General features: G+C 39.9%; 1 protein-coding gene across 4 annotated transcripts in view; it reads right to left on the bottom strand.

The window, feature by feature from the left end:
• The window catches only part of LOC102308311 (radixin), a 48335-nt gene extending 37337 nt beyond the window's left edge, over nt 1–10998 (bottom strand). The window contains exon 1 of one of the 4 annotated variants that reach the window (XM_014336886.2): nt 10881–10998. The gene's annotated coding sequence lies outside the window, so the exon portion shown is untranslated. The other 3 variants (XM_014336888.2, XM_005932546.2, XM_014336887.2) reach the window with 3 other exon arrangements.
• Between the last annotated feature and the right edge of the window lie 11161 nt (nt 10999–22159).

Raw genomic sequence — 22159 nt, 5'->3', positions numbered from 1 at the left:
AATACGAGTGACCTCTAGACTACCGCTTGAAATAGTACTAGTTAAAATAGAAAGATGTAGGACAGAATCATGTTTTAAATCATTACTCTAGAAGAAGAGTGAGCAAAACTAATATTACTGTTTGAAACACTGGCACCTTCAGAGGGCAGGAACATATTTAAGACTACTAAAGATTGATTGTACTGTCAGCAGTAGCAGCAGCTGTAGTTTGACCACATCAACTAAGACAATACTATTACTGACAGTTGTGACAGCAACTGAACGCACCCCCAAGCCAAAAGTTTCATATCACAAAAAAGCTCTATTCCGACAGGACCAGTTTCAGGTTTCTATCACACAATACTGCTGAGTGAGGTCATCTTCTAGCAGGTAAATAGACTGAAAGAGCATCCCGTACAAAGGCTCAGTCACAATGCTAGAAGCCACCAAGTGAAAATCTGGCATTTTCAGTCCTGAAGAAAAATTCAGTATTCCACGTTTGGCAAGTGATTGATAGCATTGACATTGACTCCTAAAACCCCAATTACGCAGGCCTATAGACAGGTCGGTGACCCCCGGTATCACAAAATCCCAAATGGAAACTAGCTGGTAATTGTATCTGCTTACCAGCTTTAAAGTAAAAGTTGCGCCTTACCACTGCAACTTTTACTTTGAAGGCAAATGTTCCATTTCCAGTTTGCGTTGCACATTTTCAAGTTTCATTAAAGGTCAGAGAGCAAATGATGATGATATGGTCTGCATGTAAGTTGTAAGTTGGTATCATCGATACAAACGGAGTGACCGCACAAGTCTGCTAGTGACACCATCTTTGCAACAGATTTCAACATTGAAAACATCAAAATAAAATAAAATTCAATCAATCAATCAATCAATCAATCGCCAGCTGGTCAGGAAATATACATTTTATCTTTAGTCACAGGAGGTCAATGTGTGGGTTTGCTGGTCAGTCACTAAGACTGTGTGGCTAACTGAGGCTCACAGATACACTGCCACTCAAACGTTTGGACACACCTTCCCATTTAATGGTTTTTCTTTATTTTTACTACTTTCTACATTGTAGATACATACCGAAGACATCAAATATATGAAGAAAGATATATGGAATTATGCAGCAAAGAAAAAACTGATAAATCACTCTGTCTTATATTTTAGATTCCTGAAAGTAGCCACCCTTTGCCATGATGACAGCACTGTAAACTCTGAATGTGCTCTCAGTGAGCTTCATGATGTAGTCGCCTGAAATGGTTTCACTTCACAGGTGTGCCATGTCAGAGTTTATTTGCGGAATTTCTTGCCTTCTTAATGGGGTTGGGATCATCAATTGCATTGTGCAGAAGTCAGGTTTGTACACAGCTGACAACCCTGTTTGACAAATTTTAGATTTCATAAGTAAAGAGACACAGCAGTCCATCATGACTTTAAGAACTGAAGGTCAGTCCGTCCAGACAATTGCTAAAACGTTGAATGTGTCCCCAAGTGCAGTCGCAAAAACCATCAAATACTATGGCGAAACTGGCTCACATGAGGATCGCCCCAAGAAAGGACGACCAAGAGTCACCTCTGCTGCTGAGGATAAATCCATCCGAGTCACCAGACTCAGAAAACACAAGTTCCCAGCACCTCAGAGTAGAGCCCAGATAAATGTCACACAGAGTTCCAGTAGCATCTCTACATCAACTGTTCAGAGGAGACTGGTATGAATCAGACCTTTACTGTATGGTCAGATAGCTGCTAAGAAACCACTACTAAGGAAAAGCAACAATCAGAAGAGTTTGTTTGGACCAAAAGACCCAAGGAATGGACATCTGATGAAAATCTTTGGTCTGATGAGTCCAAATTTGAGATTTTTGGTTCGACCCACCGTGTCTTTTAGATAGTCACCGTGAAGCATGGAGGAGGAGGTGTAATGGTGAGGGTGCATTACTGGTGACACTGTTGGGGATTTATTCACAATTGATATCACATGGAGCCAGCATGGCTACCCCAGCATCCAGCAGCGACATGAAATCCCATCCAGTTTGCATTTAGTTGGACCAACATTTATTTTTCAACAGGACAAAGATGTCAAACACACCTCCAGGCTGTGCAAGGGTTATTTGATCAAGAAGGAGAGTGATGGATTTCTGCACCAGATATCCTGACCTCCACAGTCACCTGACCTAAACCCAGTCAAGATGGTTTGGGATGAGATGGACCGCAGAGTGAAGGCAAAAAGTCCAACCAGTGCTCAGCATCCCTGCGAACTCCTTCAAGAGGGTTGAAAACTATTTCAGGTGACGACCTCATGAAGGTCATCAAGAGAATGCCAAAAATGTGCAAAGCAGTGATCAAAGCAAAGGGTGGCTATTTTGAATAATCTAAATTATAAAACATGTTTTGAGTTGTTTCACTCTTTTTTTGTTTACTACATAATTCCGTACGTGTTCATTCATAGTTTTGATGCCTTCAGTGAGAATCTACAATGTAAATAAAATAAAGGAAAATCATTATATAAGAAGGTGTGTCCAAACTTTTGACTGGTAGTGTACATTGGTTTCCCGATATCAGCTGATATTTGCCCATCAAAGATACATCAGGGTTTCCAGTTTGTGCTGATAAAAATCTTTTGTAATTAAGAAATTGTGTCATTTCATAATTTCTCCAGAAGAGAATGTTGATCTCCATTATCTACAATACTGCACTATCTGTAGGACATGTAACTGAGTACACTTGCCTGTCCGGGATATATCTCTACCACTTTTGGGATAGGAACTGAAAGATGGTGTGAACTATGGTTAGGCAGGGTGGAGTCAGAGGAAACTAGTGTAGCTCGCAGTCATTATGTGGATATCTAAAATCTTTTAATTACGTTTCGTATCATTTCTTTGCCAAAAACATTCAGCTTTATCCACCCTAGTCCATCTTATTTAACCCAGATTAGTATAAGCTCGCTAGCAATTACCTTGCTTTGAACACCAACAATGCTGAGACCATAATTATAGCTCCTTGTGAACTATAACCTAAAATGAGTCAGACTCGTATGTTTTTTGTTCAACGGCTAAGTCCAGCATTCAGAATCTTAGTGTAATATTTGATTCTTCTTTGGGGTTCGACTTGCATATAAAATCTTTGTCTTGATTCCTGTTTCTTTCATTTAAAGAACATTTCTAAACTGTGACTTATGTTCTCCTTAGTTGAAATGGAAAATAATGTTTATCGTTTTTGTTTTTTCATTTAGATTACTGTAATGGCCTGCTTACCAGCTTGGACAAAGTTTTACTTTCACACTTCCAAGCAATACAAAATGCTGCGGCCAGGCTAGTAACATCTTCTAGAAAGCAAGTCCACATCACTAGCATTCATACTCTTTACACTGGCTCCCAACAGGTTTACGATTCATTTTAAAATCCTTGTAATAACATACGAAATAAGACACGGCCAAGGTCCAGATTATATACACTGCTCCTCACCATCTTCACGGGTTCAGAATCTGTTAGTTGTTTGCTGTACACAACTAAAGACTGGGGAGAATGAGCCTTTAAGTCTGTAGGACCGAGGCAATGGAAGAGTCTACCGCCACAACTACGTCTAGTTGACTCTGTGGGTGCTTTTAAAAAGCAGTAAAAACTTTTAATAAAACAGGCTTTGTGTTGATTTTATTGGATTATTATTATTATTATCATCATCATTATTATTATTAATTTGTTTGTCTTTTAGAAATCTTTTTCTTAATTGTGTCTTATTTTATCTTTTTATTGGCTATTATGGCACTTAATGATTTTAATTTTACTTTTTTTGTGTAAAGCTCTTAATAAATGTTACTTACTTCCAATATTGGTTCTTAAGCATACCAGATATGCTGAAATTATATATTTATTGGACCTATGAATTATCTATATGCAAGTAGTGTATATGCACAAACTAACACCAGAACAGCCACTTAACTAGAGAGCTATGGAAATCACAAGAAAGAAAGTACAGGTGATAGCAGGCTAGCAGCAACTGAACTTTCTAAATAACAGTGAGATTAATTATCTACCAAACAAACTCTGACAGCTGTTAACATACAGTGCAAACCAGATCCAACAGAGCTCTACTTGTGGGAAGCACTGATATATAAATACTGACCAATTTGTATTGAGGTTGGATTTTTTTAAGCACCCTAAAAACAGATATCAGTATCAGCACCACAAATGCATAAATAACTCAGACAGTTCCATCGCTCCTGCTGGCCTTAACAGCGTTTTCACTGGAAGCCCTATTACAATCAATGCAACAAATTCATTGTTGAAACTATTTTCAGCTGTACTTAGGAAAGATGAGAAAGTGTCTCATAGATCTAAAATAACTTCATCCACAATTTAATAACAGCTAGACTGAACCAGAAGAAACTGAACCATTATCAGCATAAGTCCCTTGGCTGGAAAACTTAAATTTAAAGCAGGTAGACTGCAAAATCTAAAGCCTGGGATGAGTTTATCAGCTGAGTCACCTTGTGCAATTTTCTTCCAACCTTGTAACACCTTCTGCTTGCTCTGTGTCTTTCTATTTCACATCGAGAGAGTCGAGAGAGGGCGAGGGAGAAGAAAGAGAGAGAGAGAGAGAGAGAGAGAGAGAGAGAGAGAGAGAGAGAGAGAGAGAGAGATGAGAGAGAGAGAGAGAGAGAGAGGAGAGAGAGAAGAGGAGAGAGAGGCTGAACGATTATGGAAAATAATCTAATTGCGATTTTTTGCCCCAATATTGCGATTGCGATGCGATATGCGATTATTTTTTAAGGTCTTTGTCTTCTGTATTATTAAACAAAGACAAGCAATACATCATATAGTATGGCCAATACTATATTACATTAATTTTAAACTGTTCTTTCCTGGAAGACAGACCTCTGTTATGATGACATGAGGTGATGCATGAATTGATGACTGACATTTTTATTTAACTTCTTCAATCACAACAGTATATTTGAACATACACAATAGTTTATTTTTAGCTTACAAACATCTGAGCATAAAGTGCTGACAAGGAACCCTGGTGTAAACATTAAAATGAAAGTCAGTACAATGTGCAGATTGCAGAAATATACATAAAAAAATCAGTGGCTTTACCACACTCAGTTTTTCGACATCTGTGAACTACTAGACAGTCATTCAATTAAAAAATAATATTAAATAAATAAAACTAATAAATAAAAAATACACACATCTTACTGATCTCTGCAGTCAGTAACATTACACATAAAGTGCAAACATAATAGCAATTGTATAAACACACACACAAACGGCGTGCAATTGGACGGTCTAGCGGCTAGTTCTGATTAGCGTCACCGCTGTCTCGGTGGAGTTTAATAAACTCGGCCGTCTGCTTCTTGCTATCTAAAATATAACCAGACACTGGTGTAAATTCTCGACTGTCTCATACTTCTGTTTAATAAGTTTTCTGTTTGACGTTTAGTCAGCTGTGTGAAAACCAAGGAGGAACCCACCCGGGGGATTAATAAAGTTTTATTTTATCTAATCTAATAACTTTAATCTCAGCCAAACCGATTTACTCACGAACAAACAAAACACTGAAAAAAGCCCAACAATAACATTTTTAGGTTGTCTAAGTGACTTATATATTACGTTTAACCCGAGCAGCGAAACTCCGCGGTGATCTGAAAATGATGTGCCGGGAGTTGTGCCGTTCTCGGCCGCATCAGTAACCCTCGAGCTCCCGGCTAGCTGTCGAGCTGGTGGGTAGCAGACGCCTCTGAAAACGTCGAAGCACTTTTGCAAATATGGGATATCTTGATAAACCGAGCAGATATTTGATGTTTACACAGCTACTTTCTCGCCTGAAAATATGTTAAAAGTTTATTTTGTGACCCAGAAAGATTAGTATGAGTAATTTTAAAACTTAGTAGCGGCCGCCATTGCTGGAAACTGGAGTTTGGCTGGGCCGCGCTATGAATTCTGGGATATGGTAGTAATTTGGACAGCCTTCGGCGCGTCGCTGTGACGTAATCGGTCTACAAATGCGGCCTCAGGAGGATGCAGCCCATGAATTTGGACATGTCCAGAGTATAATCGCAGCCTTTGCGGTTAGAAAATTGCACTTGATCATGTCGCGATATTATCGCAAATGCGATATATCGTTCAGCCCTAGAGAGAGAGAGAGAGAGAGAGACAGTAAGAATTCAAAGCTTCACTTGACCCATATACCTGCAGCCAGCAGATAGGTGAAGACACTGAATGCTAAGAGAGTTGAAGTGGTTTTACGTCTGTGTTCTGTGAAACAGTATAAAGCCAGTCGATCAAAAAAAGAAAAAACCCACAGCACACAGGTCTGCACTGTGTAGACAGGCGTAGAAAAAAGTGATGTAATATATTTAGTGAAACCACAGGGTCACTTAAAAAAAGATATAGCTTTCAGGTCCCCATTCATGCAAAAAGAAACCTCTCTCAATGTGAACATTGCTTTCTTTCATCTCTCTCGTTTTCCCAGTTGATATCAACACTGTTAATAGGGCTGTTTGATATAACGATATATATCGGATGACGATATAAAAACGTCTATCGTTTCATTTTACGCTATCGTTTGTTTCGTGGTGTCGCAAAATAAACTGTTTACGGCAATATTTTTTCATCGTTTTGATGGTCACTGTAGTGGCTATATTAATTTCTTAAAGTTCTCTCTTTCTCTTATATTTAATATAACCACACTACGGACGGACAAGCGCCTGTTTTTATGCGTTGTGTTAGCAACAACGACGGTAACAGCATCGCGTGTCCGCTTGTTTATGTTCCACATAAACCTTTCACAATAAAGCTCAAGATCCTGTTGAGACTTTTCAAAATAAACTGAATCACGTGAAAGAGCAGATTATTTACGGATGAGAAGTAAAAAAGAGCCGCCAGGTGCTAAAAAATAAACCTTAGACTCAAACGTTAGAACAGGCTTTTCCCCGCAGCACGCCGTGTAATAAATACTCACAAAGAAAACGGCGGCCGTTACAACTTATGTCTAAAAATGTATAGTTTCATGCATCGGTTAAAACACTCGACTCCAGCTGGAAACACTTCACGCAAGTCGAGCTGCCCGAGATTCACAGAATTTACAGAAAATGTTACATTTTTGTGATTTATATCGTTATCGGACGATAGAATTCTTATATCGGGATATGAGATTTTGGTCAGATCGCACAGCCCTAACTTAATATCAAAAAAAATTTACAGACTTTTATAGATTTTCCAGTCGCCTTTACAGACCTCTGTTACTTGTCCCTCCTTTGCCATTTAATCATGTTAAGTTGGGCTGTGATTCATATTGGGAAATACTGTTCTGACTTTCTCTGCCATTTAAAAATGGCAATAAAATAAAATAAGTGGTGGTGGGGGGAGGTAATGAAACCCCATTCAGAAATGTGGAGCTGGATCTCGTTCAGTTATTTTCAACAGTTCTTGACAACATCACCGGTTTCCTTTATTCTGTTAATTTACATAGTGATAGCTTAAACAAAAAAAAAAAAACAAAGGGCGACTGTTGCTGTGAAATACTTGCAACGGTAAATCTCTGTCATTACATGTGTGTTTGCAGAAGCCACAAAATGTCCTGCTGTTAAGTGCCAGGGCTGACACACTCATAACTTTGAGCAGCTGTTACAACAGCAGGAATCGGCACCAACTGCTTAGAAAACAAAGCTTTACTTAAACCACCAAAGAGCCAATTGACCCCTCTGTGAATGTCAGGAGGGGAGACTTTGTGATAAAACGCAAATGGCTTGTCCCAGGTGTGACCTCTGAAACTAACTGAGCTAACACAAACTCCTTTCAAGCCACTGAAAAGGTGTGAATTTTCACGAGTTTCTAAAATATAATAAAATTTATGGCACAAACAGCAGCTTTTTTGGAATCACCTCCAAGCGCTCCAAACTTACATGCTGACTTTTTTTCCCCCCTCTCAGTTGGAGGAAATGGGAGGCAGAGAATGGGTAGGATTGGGGGACGGTATGGAGTATAATGCTGAATCTCGACAGCCAACCGCAGAAGACCACGCTAATCAGCCAAAAACAAAGACTAGCTCCAGATGCATGTGTAATGACTATGGCTGAATTTGAAACCAGCTCGTTTTATTTACAGAGGTGCATGAAGGACGTTTGCATTTGTTGTCCCTCCAAAACCGTAACCTCTGTGTCAGAATTCTTCACGCACTGAGTTACTTAAACCAGCTTTAAAGTGTGCAGGAAACAGAGCAGATAAAGGCAAAGAAAGTGAAAGAGAGGACATGATATTGAGGCACAATAAATAAGGGAGAAATGAGAGAAACTAGATAGCATCAGTCTGCGACAGGCCTCTGGAGCTAAAGTATTGGCTCCCTGTTCCCAGCTGATACTACTACATATGCTCCAACGTAACAACTGATGTGACAAATTACACCAACATACATGAGACAGAAAGGCATATTTCTGGCATATTACTTAAGATGTTGCAAGCTGTCAGCCTTATGTTTGTGAAAAAAGTAGAACAACAGTAATAACTCACTGTGTTTTATATTTTTGATCTCTTTTCCACTTGAACAGTTAAAGATTCACCATTACTTTTGTTGCTTAGTGTTAAACTTAAATTCCAGCTGCAATGCAAAGCATGTTCCTGGTTCAACTCTGACCATTTAAACTTGTTACCCATGCATGAATGCACCTTCACAATGCACCGAATGACAATAATAGATGTTTCTGGCACATTTCTCCTTTGTTTTAGATGTAACTAGACTTGACAGGCATCTATAATTAACAGAAGAAATGTAAACAAACAATGTAAATACTGTCTCTAAACTTTTAAAGTGCTTACATAGACTACGATAGAATGGAAATAGCAACAAAACACCATAAAAGTCTAAATTTTCATTAACAAGGCTGATAAGGGGAAACTGCACTCAGTACGAACACAGCCATAGCCATAACATAGTAGAGGAGTTTCACATTGACAGCTGGTGTGTGAATACTCTGTCTAAATTCTTCCAGCTGGCAAATTGTCTTATTATGAACATTCTTTTGGTTGGTGCAAGTTGGTTTACATTTTTTAAGAATAAAGAAAACCAGGGCCTATTCTCTTTCTTAAAATAGCGGAGGGATACTGCTGTTATTGCTATTTTAGTGTCTTTACATTTATCTCACGGTTACCATTTTTGATACAGTGAGGGTTTATTTACAAATACGAAGTTTAATCTTAATGACAAATCTCTTTAATTAGCCAATGAGTAAGCATGTACTTTCAAGCCTTCATTAATAACTTCTGCTGTAAAGCTTTCTTCTTCTGTATTTAAGTGGTCTTACAGCAACATTTCTCAGGAATTAACAGCTATATGGACGTGTGTTCAGGACAAGCATTAGCATTCTCTTTTTGTGGCCTTGTGCCGTGGGATTATTCAACAGGTTACAAAAAAAAAATAAAAAATAGCGCAGCCGAGAGAAATCTAAAACCAGCAGTCAAGGGTATCTGATGTCATGGTGCGGAGAGCCTCCTTCTCAAATGAGTTGTAATTCGGTCCCACGAGTGGGCGGGCTCGAGAGCAACAGGAGAATTTGAGCGATGGGAATAATGGCCAATAAATTCACTCGCTGTGCCTATCAGCAGCTCGTAATTTGCCTGACGCCGACAGAGCATCTGTTTGTGCCAGATGGACCGCTAGCGTCCTGCATGTGTGTGTGTGTGCGCGCGCTACTGTGACTGAATTGAAAACCGTTATTTATGTGCAAAAGCCATACTGGTCCGCGTGCTTCAAGCTTAGCGCCTAAACTTGAAAATGATAAACTAAGGCCAAGGTTGCCAACGTTAACATATCCTCATCTTGCTGATAAACAAAAGAAGTCAGACTTAAATCGAAGTTGTTATTTGTTTTTACGTTACAGTATCGCCTGTATAATCTTGGAGGCAGCGCTAAAAAAAAAAAGCGGAATTTAAATCGACCGCAAGTATCTTAAAGTGCGGTGACCGCAACACACGAGTCCCCGAATGCCGTATCTGCACCTGCTAACAGTTCAGTGTGAACGATGTGCTAATCGTGTTTCAGCAGCGGCTGTTTTCGACATTGTTACAGAAAGAAAGGCGCGTTGTCAGCACCACAAAAGTTGCAAACGGCGCACGAAACATTGTTTCCGCTGCGAGCTTTTTTTTTTTTTTCTCTTCCCCACCAGAGCATCAGTCCCTTCCAGCACATGAACAGGACCTCGCCTGAATTTCAACAGCAAAGGCGGGCACGTTCAAGCTCTCCCGGGTAGCTGTTGAAATCATTATCGAAGCGCTCAGAGGAGCTCGTGAAAGCTCACATATATATTCCGCTTGAATCTCGAAGTAGACATGACAACTAATTGCCATGACTACCCTCTTCTGTTGCCTAACACCGACTGACACTCAGCCCTTCAGAAGAAAACGACACGGGCTTACTCACCCGTCCTCCCGTCCTAAAACGTGCACGAAGCCGGTTAGAAACTGAGGTGAAGCCAAACCGGGGGCACGCCGCCTTTAACCTGCCAGTCAAAGTGCGCTAGAAAATAAGTTGTGCCGCTCGTCAGCGGCCCAGAGTGTTCAAATAAAGACACAGCTGCCGCTCTGCAGCCCAGAGAAGAAAATAAATCCCTTCTCATTTGGACGGCTTAAAGGAAAAGAAGGACGACAGGCAGAGATGAAGACGGTCAAACTCACCTCTAACGCCTAGCTGCGCTCGAGGATGTGTCCCAACTGTCACCCCCTCCAGCAGGCAGCAGTACTTTATATATCCACAGCGATTAAAAATAGACCGTTTCACGTTCCCGGACACGGTGCGCACTGAGAGTGTAGCTATAGTGATACAGGCTTCATTGGAGGGAGACTCCTCCGCCAGTCTCCCACGACCGGAGAAGAGGTAGTCAATATGGCTGACAAACTCACCGTACCGAGGCGTGGTGAGCAGAGTCCTGCAGATTCACCCACCCCTCCTCCTCACACCGTGCGACTGAAACTCTGCAGAGCAGCCCAGCTGTGGGGTGTAGTTCTGGGGTTCAGGAGCTTATCACCCCACCCTCCAAAAAAGGAGACGTTTTATTACCTCACAGACCCTTCTGGTAAATGTGTTGGGTCACATTTTATTTTGAGAAGTGCCCCCCTGCTGCTATGTAATGTGGCAAGTGTGTGACTGTAAAAGTGTTTGTATAGACATTCAGCTAAAAGCACCAAAGCAGTCAAAGCTTTAACCAATGTAGACTCGTTTTTTATTTATTTATTTTTTTAAATGTGCTAACAGTTTGCACTGGGAACCCTCAGTGTTTGTGTAAATCTTGCAGGCATGGCCATTAAATTAGAAACATGAAAAGAAGAAGAGCATGCAGCTCTAACTCCTTCACAGTGCTCCAGATCCGTTAGAAATCAGCTTCACATTGAGACAGTGGCAGAGTAATGCCAAAGTGAAATGGCTGGTGTATCATGCATTCAGCACATAGTGGTTCTGGTTCTTTACATCACCTGTGTTTTTATTTATTTATTTATTTATTTATTTTTGCAGCGTGCCCTGCTGACCCTTGCTGGTGAGCTAAAGTGATGAAAAACTCACTTTAAGGCACATCAGTTTGCCAATGATCAGCAATTTTACATTTTCATGTAATTCTTCTACATAAATCAGTCTAATAGGTTGGTTTTTAAGGCGGTATTTTTAAGGTGTGGTCATGAAAGGAGTCTGTTGAGGATGACCAAGGGGCACGCATTAATTTACATCAAACACGAAACAGGACACTGCTGGCGGACCTTAGTGTCAAAAATAAGTGCTGGATTCATGCTGAATGTGTTGGAGTAAGACTGAAGGCACAAGGCAGGCGGTGGGACTGCTTTACAACATATATGCCTCCTTAGTTGTTTAGTCCCTATATTACCCATATGAAGTAGCAGATTCACTCCAGAGCTGCAGTGGTATCACAGACACTCGTGAAACATTTGACCTCACAGATACGTGCCTTCAGTGAAAGTAGAACAATATCGTCAACGCTTGTCTGTCGAGTTTTCCTTCCACCTCAGCAGGCGGTAGCGCCCATCTGCATCTCCTGAAAAAGCTCACCATTCATCCATCCCCGCCTGGAAATGAAAGCTTTATGAAAATAGCCGTGTTGTGAAACAGTCCATGTGGTTATGAAGAGGAGAGATGTGTCATCTTTGAGCTGTGAGTCACTGGCATTCTCGGTTGCCTAAACTTGAAGTTATAATAAGGAAAAGGGAAAAAAAAGCATAATATCAGCAGATATCAATTGCTGTTTACATCCAATTAGAGCCTGACTAATGGCTTTCTGGAACTGGTGTACATTTTTGCTATTAGGAGCCTCTGATCTGACGGATTTGCTCATTAAGTTTATAATTTATCTTCTAAACATTTTACTCACGCAACGTTTGGAACTAATCCACCCATTAAGTATGTGTAAGTTTGTCCAGGTGTCAAATATCAGCATACAGCATGCAGGGCAACTGAAAGGTATGTGTGCTATCACGGCCGTGTCAGATGTCAGCCTCAAGGAGAAAGTGAAAGAATCTGCTTGAATATGGAGGCCAGATTATAATTGCATATCTCTAGGGGGGCTGATTCATCAGTTTGCATCTTTGGCCTATTTCAGCATCTCTGTCAAAAACGGGTGGTCATAAAGGGAGAACAGAAGAACAAATGGTCTTTGGTTCTTCTGCATTAGAGGTTCAATACTTTTAACATTGTGATGGCGCTCACATTCCTCCCACATATGGTTCCCCTTTTTTGTTCTCACCTCTTCAAGGCCGTGTCCTCTCGCTTTCACTCACCACGGTTTTGTTTTGTTCACTCGGCAGTTTTAGGAAGTAATGTAGTACATTAAATGGGATTACAGTAATCTCATGAGTGCGCTCCATGACACAGTGTGATTCTCTTCCAGTAACATGTGAATTAAGGTCTTCTGCAAACTGAACTAATGAGTCTGGAACACAGATAATCAAACCTTTCGATCCAAAACTGCAATATGCAGCTCTATTCTATTCAAAATCAGTCTATGATTCATCTCTTTGTTAGCCATGTTTAAAAGTTTGTTGGCTGAATGGTTCAGTTTTTAACTCAGAATTTGAAATCCTTTACTTTTTTGCTTTTTTTTAGTTTTGTTTTAAATTTAATGCATATATAGCACCCAGCCTGCATTTAACATAAATCGCACAACTTCAGGAAACATAATTTACCTGACTGATTATTTAAAATGTCATTTATGTAACACATTGATTGTGCAATTGTTATTTAGGTGTCCTTTTCTTGTTTTAATTGTTAAAGAGACAAGAGTTTAAGGGACTACCGAGATTTTTTTTATTGTACAACACTGACACCCGATGGTTGCGTACGTTTATGAGCACAAGTTGTTAGTCTCCAGGGAAACATCTGTTTTAAAGGGTGCTCCTGTTGCTGTGTTTGGTAATAGATGAAGGCTAATATAGCATAAACCTTTGTTTATATGTATATAATCTGGATCTCCAATTAAAGGTGGAAGAGAAATAAAGATTGTTTATAAAGCTCAGATGGAGAGCCACAATCTAGTTGCATCAGTAGACCAAGAGAAAAAATAAATTAATTAATTAAATAATTTGAGTAAACCTATAGGTTCTACAATTTCCCATATTTTTTGCAAAAAGTCTGTAAAGATGCAACCACTAGAGGGTGTAGGTGGGCACTTTCCTTAACCATGACCTTAACCATGAAGTTCAGAGGTCAGTTGTAGATTCATGTGTGTGTTTGTGTGTGGGGTGTGTGTGGGGTGGGGGGTAGTGGAGAAAAGAACACTGGCCTCACTTGTGGAAAAACAAAGACAAGAAAAAATAATTAGTAATAAATGAAAAATGTGCATTGAATTCACACATGGAAAGCAGACCTTGGTTAGTATACATTATATTATTTGCAGTGAAGAACTTACTACATTCTTATTAATACAAATGTTTAGGTGTTTGCAAACACAGAATAATATATAATGACAGGAATCTCAAAAATCCTGTCCTCATGTACCCAAGTGTTCTTCGCTCTCGAACTCTAAAAAAATCCCAAAAATATCAAATGAATTAATAAATTCCCTCCTTAGTAACCCCGTTTAAATCCTGAGTTAAAACTGTGGTGTTACATTTCTGCATTAACCTCTTACTTTTATTACTAAGCCTACAAGACGAGGTTCACTCAAGGGCCTAATTTTCCTTTGTGAGGATTACTGCAGAATGTGCAGGAAATTTACCTGCAGGGAAAAAACCCCCAGTAAGATCCATAGGTGCCGATCCATTCATGAGCCTCTCTGCTCAATAAGGTTAATCTAAAAGAACAAAGTAAAACTTCTGCTCAAATATTTAACTCTCGCTGAGATTATGAAAGGCTTTTTAAAGCATGACTGATTAACAAGGCTGGAAGACTATAGAATATAGCAGGATCTTACAGTCTTACTCAAATGCAATCACACAGACAAGATTGCGCGTACAGAACACAATCATTCATATCAGCACTTCAGAGACAAGTTAAATGTGCTTCAAAGTTTGAAGTACAGTGTACTTTAGAACAGGCCTTTCACTGATTACACACTCACCAGCAGTCTTTGTTGGTTCATTTAATACCCCAATGAGGGCGAAAATATCAGCTGTGTCTTTCAAATATTTAATTTTTTCCCCCAAGTATTATTGTGTTTTGAAAAGACTCTAATTGCAAGGATTCAGAGAGTCACAGCGCAGAGGGTCCGTACCCAAACTAAGCATGTTTCCTCACTCAGTCAGTGCCTGCTCCTCTGCTATCTCCACATGCAATTCCTATGATCCAGAAACTTACCACTCAGCATTCCCTACTGCTTGATCAGTGACTATAATGCTTCAGACCAAGCCAAAACATTTTACCTTAATTCTTGTTGGAGCAAAACCTTTTCCTGGGCAACAGCCGAGGACACTTATCATCTTTTACTGCTTTTCTAGGGGTGAAAGTGTCTGACCATCCCACTCAAAGCAAGCTAAGCAGCTCATTTCTTTAGGCAAAGCCTTCTATAGTGTATTGGAATATTCCATCATGGTCAGAACCTTTACTGCTGACTTTGTAAGGAAAGAACATGAGCCTAAACTATTGGAGCATCTCACAGCTAACCCATTTAAAAACTACTGAAGAGTGTCGACTTAAAACAAACTTTGGCCACTGTCCTTACCTATATTCTTTGCCCATTTCTTGCAGTTCTTCTGTACAGGAACAGTTGCGGCTCAGGAGGTAGAGCAGGTTATCAGCTGATCAAAAGGTTGGTGGTTCAGTCCAGTCTGCATGCCATGGTCTCTGACACCACCATTAGCATGAATGTTAAATAGAAAGCACTTAACTGTATCACAAAGTGCTTGTATGAATGGGCGTGTGCTTTCAGGTAGAGCAGAAAGGCCTTATATAAGAACCAGTCCATTCACCATTCTCTAACTCCTGAAAGAACTGGTGCAAATTTCAGGTGTGCTTAATGCACTTTTCCCCACCAAAACTCTGCTAGGAACGAGTGCTAGTAGGTGCATACATTGTGGTGAACATAGGAATTTAGTTATGTCCCATTCAGCCAAAAGACACAGCTTATGAGCAGTGCAGGGAGTGCTAGTTGATTAACCCCTTTTATCTTTAGGTAGCTCAAGCTTAGCATGCATGCATCCTCTTGATTTGATAATCAACTCTCGTCCTCGTTAGTACTGGAGACATAGTGGAGATGAGTATTCTCATCATTAATCCAAATTATCCAGCTAGCACATGTGTTGAATTGCTTCAAATTCCTACCTGCTGTAACACATACAAGTTAGGAGTTTCTTGATTTGCATCTCACTCATTCCAGCTTTTGGGCACCACTTTTTAACAACATAAATCCCCACATTGACTGATCTGTTGGAAGATTAGTTAGCTGGTGTCATTCCCAATGTCCCTCTGAGCGATACAGTCTATGTGAAATGTTCACTAAAGGGCAAGCTTTGTTGGCACCACAACTGTGTGACTGTGCATTTTGCAGGCTGGAGCCTCCTCTCTTCAAACTCTATTCTGTATTTTGTGGTTTTCAAACTATGAACCCTTCCTCTCCTGCCGTTGTTTCCTTCAAGGCTGTGGATTGACATTGACCCTTAATGAAGCACGGTAACTTTTGTGGGGTTGGCATTCAAAAGCAATTATCAGAAGAGAGAAGGTGGATAATTTGCATATTCATAGAGTTTGACATACTAAATGAAAGAAATTACAAAAAATAATGTCAGGGCAAATGTCTCCAACAGCTGACTTATCAAATGAGACCTAATTTTAAACTCTTGAACTAAACACAGGCCAGAGTTATTGGGATGTTAATTTTGCTGGAAAATTAAATGTATTACTTCGGTAAAAGTGGACTACACACAGTGCTGTGAAAAAGTCTTTGTCCTTTCTTGATTTCTTAGTCTTTTGCATATTTGTTTCAGGTCATCAAACAAATTTTAACATTAGGCAAAGATACCTGAGTAAAGGCAAAATTTTAGATCATTAAACAAGTTCAGATTTGTCACATATGGCATGATAGATGTAAAAAAGCAAGAAATAAGGAATATTTTTTCACAGCACTATAAGGTGCTTTTGCATTAAAACATTCTTCTTTCAGCCATTTCAGAAGGAAACACTGGTTTGAAATCTGCCCAGTGAATTTTCCCATGACCACTTGGGAGCAGCATATCACCATCTGATGTCACATACAGTATTAGTGTGGCTCTTTTTGCCCTATGAAATATCAAACAAATGGTGCTGAGCAGTTTACTTTTTATGTTTGCGTTTGGCATTCCTTTACTATTGATTCCTTGAAGTTTAAAGCAAACACAGGTTTGACTTGTTGATATGAGAGTCAACACAGCATACAGTTCCATCATGTCCTCATTATGTTACCTAAGAGTACAGTATAACAAACCAGTGTGTTTACACATGGAGGTGGTTTGCCCTCGTAAGTTGATGGGACTGAATGCTCTCTCACCATGATTTATTTTTCTGGCATTTATGCAGCAGGTAAAGTTTACAGAAACCAAAAACACCGTGAATAAATTATATAATGTGTTTCTAAAGTGTTTATAGGGCTAATTCATGTTAATTTTCCATTTTTCTCTTTACTGGGGACTGAGGAGTAGAACATTTCTAATCATACAGGCATTTATGTTTCTCATTTCTTACAGTTTACCACCTAAAATCAAAGTATTTTTGAATCTTTTATTATTTATGCTCTTTTCCTAATAATATCTCCCAGGGAATGCATGTTTAAAGTAAAAAGTATATAGGTACTAGTGCAGAACCCTGTGGAACTCCATTATTAATGTTTTTACAGTATGTACATGAAAGACTGATTTTTTTACCTGAACAAATTGGAATTTATCTCTTGTATATGAATTTAATTTAAATTTGTGTGCAGAAGTAACCAATTATGAGTGAAGAAATGTTGAAGATAGAAAGTGAAAACTGAATAAATACACAAAACAAAATACAATAATTTAAAATGCACTCATGTTTGAACACTGTTGCCTTGAAACATGTGGCTACTTTGCCAGGACTCTCCAAATAGCATAACTCGTTCAGGGCCATAGTGTCCCAGTGAACGAGCTGGGTGTCATGCTTGTTTTGTTGTTTGACTTTAAGAGTTGTGCGATGGACAGTAGCAGTATCTGAGTTCGGCAGCATCAGGACCCTAAACAAATGCACTCAGCTGTTGTCATCACTTTTGCAGGACTTATCTTAGTGGCCAAAAAGTAAAATGGTAAATGGCCTGTATTTGTATAGCGCTTTTCTAGTCCCTAAGGACCCCAAAGCGCTTTACATATCCAGTCATCCACCCATTCACGCACACATTCACACACTGGTGATGGCAGCTACATTGTAGCCACAGCCACCCTGGGGCGCACTGACAGAGGCGAGGCTGCCGGACACTGGCGCCACCGGGCCCTCTGACCACCACCAGTAGGCAACGGGTGAAGTGTCTTGCCCAAGGACACAACGACCGAGACTGTCCGAGCCGGGACCAAACCGGCAACCTTCCGATTACAAGGCAAACTCCCAACTCTTGAGCCACAATTGCCGCACCTCGACAGCAAGGGCCGCGAGCTGCCGTCAGCTTTCGACTTTGTCGAATTCACTCGCTCGCTCTTTGTCAACTGATCCTTTAAAGTAGACTGTGGGAAATAAATGAAAATGTGTGCGGATCGATCTAAATATCAATAATATCAATATGAACACTGGAATTGATATTGGATCTATATAGTGCCATAGCATCAGTATTTTGTTCCTCTAAGTTCAGTTTGTAGCCCACTGAACTGTGTGCAATAATAAATTTTTTTGAAAATGACAAAATACACCTCAAACGCATAACATGAAAAAGGTCTGAGCCTTTTGTGTTCACCGTCACATCTGTTTTATTTATACTCGATAACACATTTGTGTTATTGTGCTTTACAGACAGGGAGGTTTAAATTCCTGGTTTCAAAATACATAAAAAAACTGAAAGGTGTCTTTTTATTATGCTAACTCAGTATTGTGGAAAGTAAAAAGTCAATTAGTGGTCATAAAAATCTGCAAATTGATGATGATTCATCTCATAAAGCATGACACATTGCTCTTCCCTACAGCTGCCTTTATAGGTTAAAAGTATCAGCATCAGCAGTACTGGCCCTGTATTTACTTGGTATTGTGTCCATAACAAACCACTAGTGAAAAAGTTTGTTAAATATTGGAACAAGATAACTTTGCAACATGTGCTTAATGTCGTGAAAGGGTGCATTTTAACCTACACTCCTCTTATCTTAAATCTAAGCAATCACAAAGGAAAAAATAGAATTTCAAAAAGAGAAAGTAAATAAACGCCCTACAACAAAAGCAAACCTCTAGCTAAGAGTTCTGGTAGTTAGCCACTGAAACCCCTCCCAAACCCAATGTTTTTTATTTCCTCATCTGGTGAGATACCATGTTGGAGCACTGCTCTACCGCCAAAAATTGCACTGAAGTATTCATGCCTTCAAGAAGTTATGACAAAGAATTAGAATATGTTAATCTTACAAAATTGACCAATTTAACTAGATTTATTTAAGTAACACAACAGGACCAATTTGCATTTGCGAGAAGAAGCCCGATTTGTGATTCAAACATAACTCAAGTTCTGGCCACAAAAATAAATGTATTTTCTTACTTTTCCTCCACTCTCATCAGATATACACAACCTTCAAGTTAGTTGGGGTGTCGAGCTCGGGCGACATAGACTTGGATACTAAACACAGAGTTTGACTTTGCCAGCAAGGTGACTCAGTGTTTTCAGCAGTGTAAAGATGAATGCCAAAAGCAATATTATGCAGGTGGAATAATGGGATTCTGGCTGGAAAAGTGGTGGATTAATCAAATTGTGGGCTTAACTGCAATAAGAATAATTACTGTAGTTTTCTAAACTGAATTGCCTAGTAACAGCAAATTTACCGTTGAGTTGAAACACTGGGACTACGAAAAATGACAGAGCAGTCAGTGTGGGTTAACTGCCTTAATTGGCAACATAGTAAAACTCAAAGAGAAAGGCAAAAGAGAGGGAGACAGTTGTGTCTCTTCAGGGAAACAAACCCACTGTTGGAACACTGACAGCAAAAGATAATAAGACCATGAGGTCGACCACCTGCCTCCATCTCATCTTATCCCTTGCATCATCTTCTGTCACACCAACCCTCTGCATGTTCTTCATCTTCTTTACATGTGGTCTTCCTCTTTTCTTCAATCTTGCATACGCTTTGCTACTTTCTTTCTCCCTTTCTGCCTGTGAACACACCTTTTTCCTCTCCTGTGCCCAACAGTAGCATAGTTTCCACCAGCACCTATTTATACTATAAACAGAAAAATGAGCAATAATATAAGAAATTATTATAAATAGGTAAATAAGGCTGAAATGAAGTGTATTAAAGCAGACCCTGCCCTTCCTGTAGACAGAGTGGTTTTTAAAAATTTGCTACACAGATGTCTCACATACCTTCTTTCAGCTTCTTAACCTGCATTAAATGTTGTGAAAAGTTGTAAAATAGATGTTATAGTTTCACTAAAAAAATAGGCTAAACTGAAAAAATGTTACACCTTTAATACTATTGATTATTAGATCGATCAATCTTTAGTAGAATGGGAGACAGCGCCTTCAGCTTTCAGGACGCTCTTCTGTGGTACCAGCTCTCAGTCTGGAAAGACACCCTCTCTACTTTTAAGATTAGGCTCAAAACTAGGTTTAAACAATGCTCAGTTGGTGCTAATGGGGCCAAAGTGTGCCAAGAAAATGCCCCCCACACCATTACATCTGCACTGACACAAGACAGGATAGATGCATGATTTCATGTTTACTAACTCTGGCCCTGTGATCCAACTATTAAAGCAGAAATTCAGACTCATCAGACTCAACACTTTTCCAATGTTCTAGTGTCTAATCTTTCCTGTTTTTCCTGCTTCTGCTTCAAGGTTCGACATGTTGAACATTACATGTAGCTGGGGGGTTGTTTGAGTTCTGTTGCCTTCCTATCAGTTAAAAGCGTGAAGATGGCATTTACATCCAGAGAAATGCTGCCCTCGGTTGTGCAGGAAAATCCCAGCAGATCATTGAGTAGCTAATATGTGAATGGCTGATTAGATATTTGCATTAACAGGCAGTTGAACCGGTGTATCTAATGAGTGAATTTAGCATCTTCTTGTCACGGCTGCCGAGGCGAGCCGTGTGGAGTTAGAAGAAGGACCCAAGATGCAGGCAGTGGATGAGATGCCGGTGAGTTTATTTACACAGTGGTGAGAATGCAAAACAGGCAAGAGGGAAGACAAAACTAAAGACCTGAACTGGGAAAGCTAAATGACAAATCTGAGATGAAACAAAAAGGGACGAGAGGCAGAGAGACGAGCAGGACACCGAGGACCACAGACTGACACCGAGGACCACAGACTGACACGGCGTTACACAGACGAACCAGCAACAGGCAGGAGAACACACAGGGCTTAAATACACACACCAGTAATCAGGGGATGAGAGACAGGAGGGCAACACAGCTGGGAGGAATCTGGGCTGACGGGACAGGGGAAACGTAAACTGATCACACTCACATACGACACGGACCTTCACAATAAAACAGGAAACTCAGATACATGGAACCAGACAAGACATTGAACTAAACAGACAGATTCACAAACAGATGGGGAGACACCATAGACAGACAGATACAGACGCAGACTCAGAGGCAGATCGAAAATAACACAGAACTTAAACAATCATCATCTAGAAAATGATAACAAACTAAAAGCGCTGGGTCACCGACCCAGGACCATGACACTTCTCTTAATCAGGACTGTGAGATCTGATCCATATCTGAAAACTAATGAGAGCTTTTATTTTTTTTGAATGCAGCAAAAGGTGCTGAGCTGGTTCTCGTTGACGTGGCTGCTCTTCAGTACTGTCCCATACAGATGCAGATTATAATGTGCAATAAGGACATAAACTCACTTAGTAAATATTTGGTCTGTATTTCTCAGCAGTCAGCATGTTGCAAACTGAATGAAATTAGTGCAATCCAACCATGAAGGCATTGTTTTACAGCAGGCTGTCAGGATTGTGGATCTGTTTCTGCAGCAGAATGATAACATCATACTTTTTAAACTACTAGTGTATACTTTGTGAGCTACACTATGGAGCCAACATATTGGTATAGCAATGTTAGTGTCTCAGTTTTCTCCGGAGGAGCACTTTCCCATGCAGCCAGTCACAGTGACAAGTGGCATGTGTCATCATCAGCCCGAGACCCTCAGTGTTTCCATTGCTTTATATGGAGGAATGAGAACATCAAAGAGTGCATGCCAGAAACTGGGAAGAGGAGTGAGGGGGCTGAGTAGTGGGCTGTGAGACTGAAGATAAAGTGAGGATAAAATAAAAACTCACAGTGACAAGAAGCAGGAGAGAAGAGAAACACATAGCAGCGGAGTGAGATAGACATGGAGATAAGCAAGTAAAGAAGAGGAGAAATAATTCAACACGACTCTTTTTGAGAGGTGTAACTCAGAGTTTCCCTACTAAGGAAGAAGCTTGAGAAGAAACCCTGTCTTTCAGTAGATAACAGTAATACCCATATGTATCACCAAGCAAACTTTGATCGCTGTAACAAAAAATTTAAAAAAAGGAAAACAGTTACAGGCAATATTTTATTGTTGCATGTGG

This window comes from Haplochromis burtoni, unplaced genomic scaffold (assembly GCF_018398535.1).
Source record: "Haplochromis burtoni strain Fernald_Lab_line unplaced genomic scaffold, NCSU_Asbu1 Contig_154, whole genome shotgun sequence".
In the NCBI taxonomy this organism is placed as follows: Eukaryota; Metazoa; Chordata; class Actinopteri; order Cichliformes; family Cichlidae; genus Haplochromis; species Haplochromis burtoni.
This window is presented reverse-complemented; position numbering and strand designations above follow the sequence as displayed.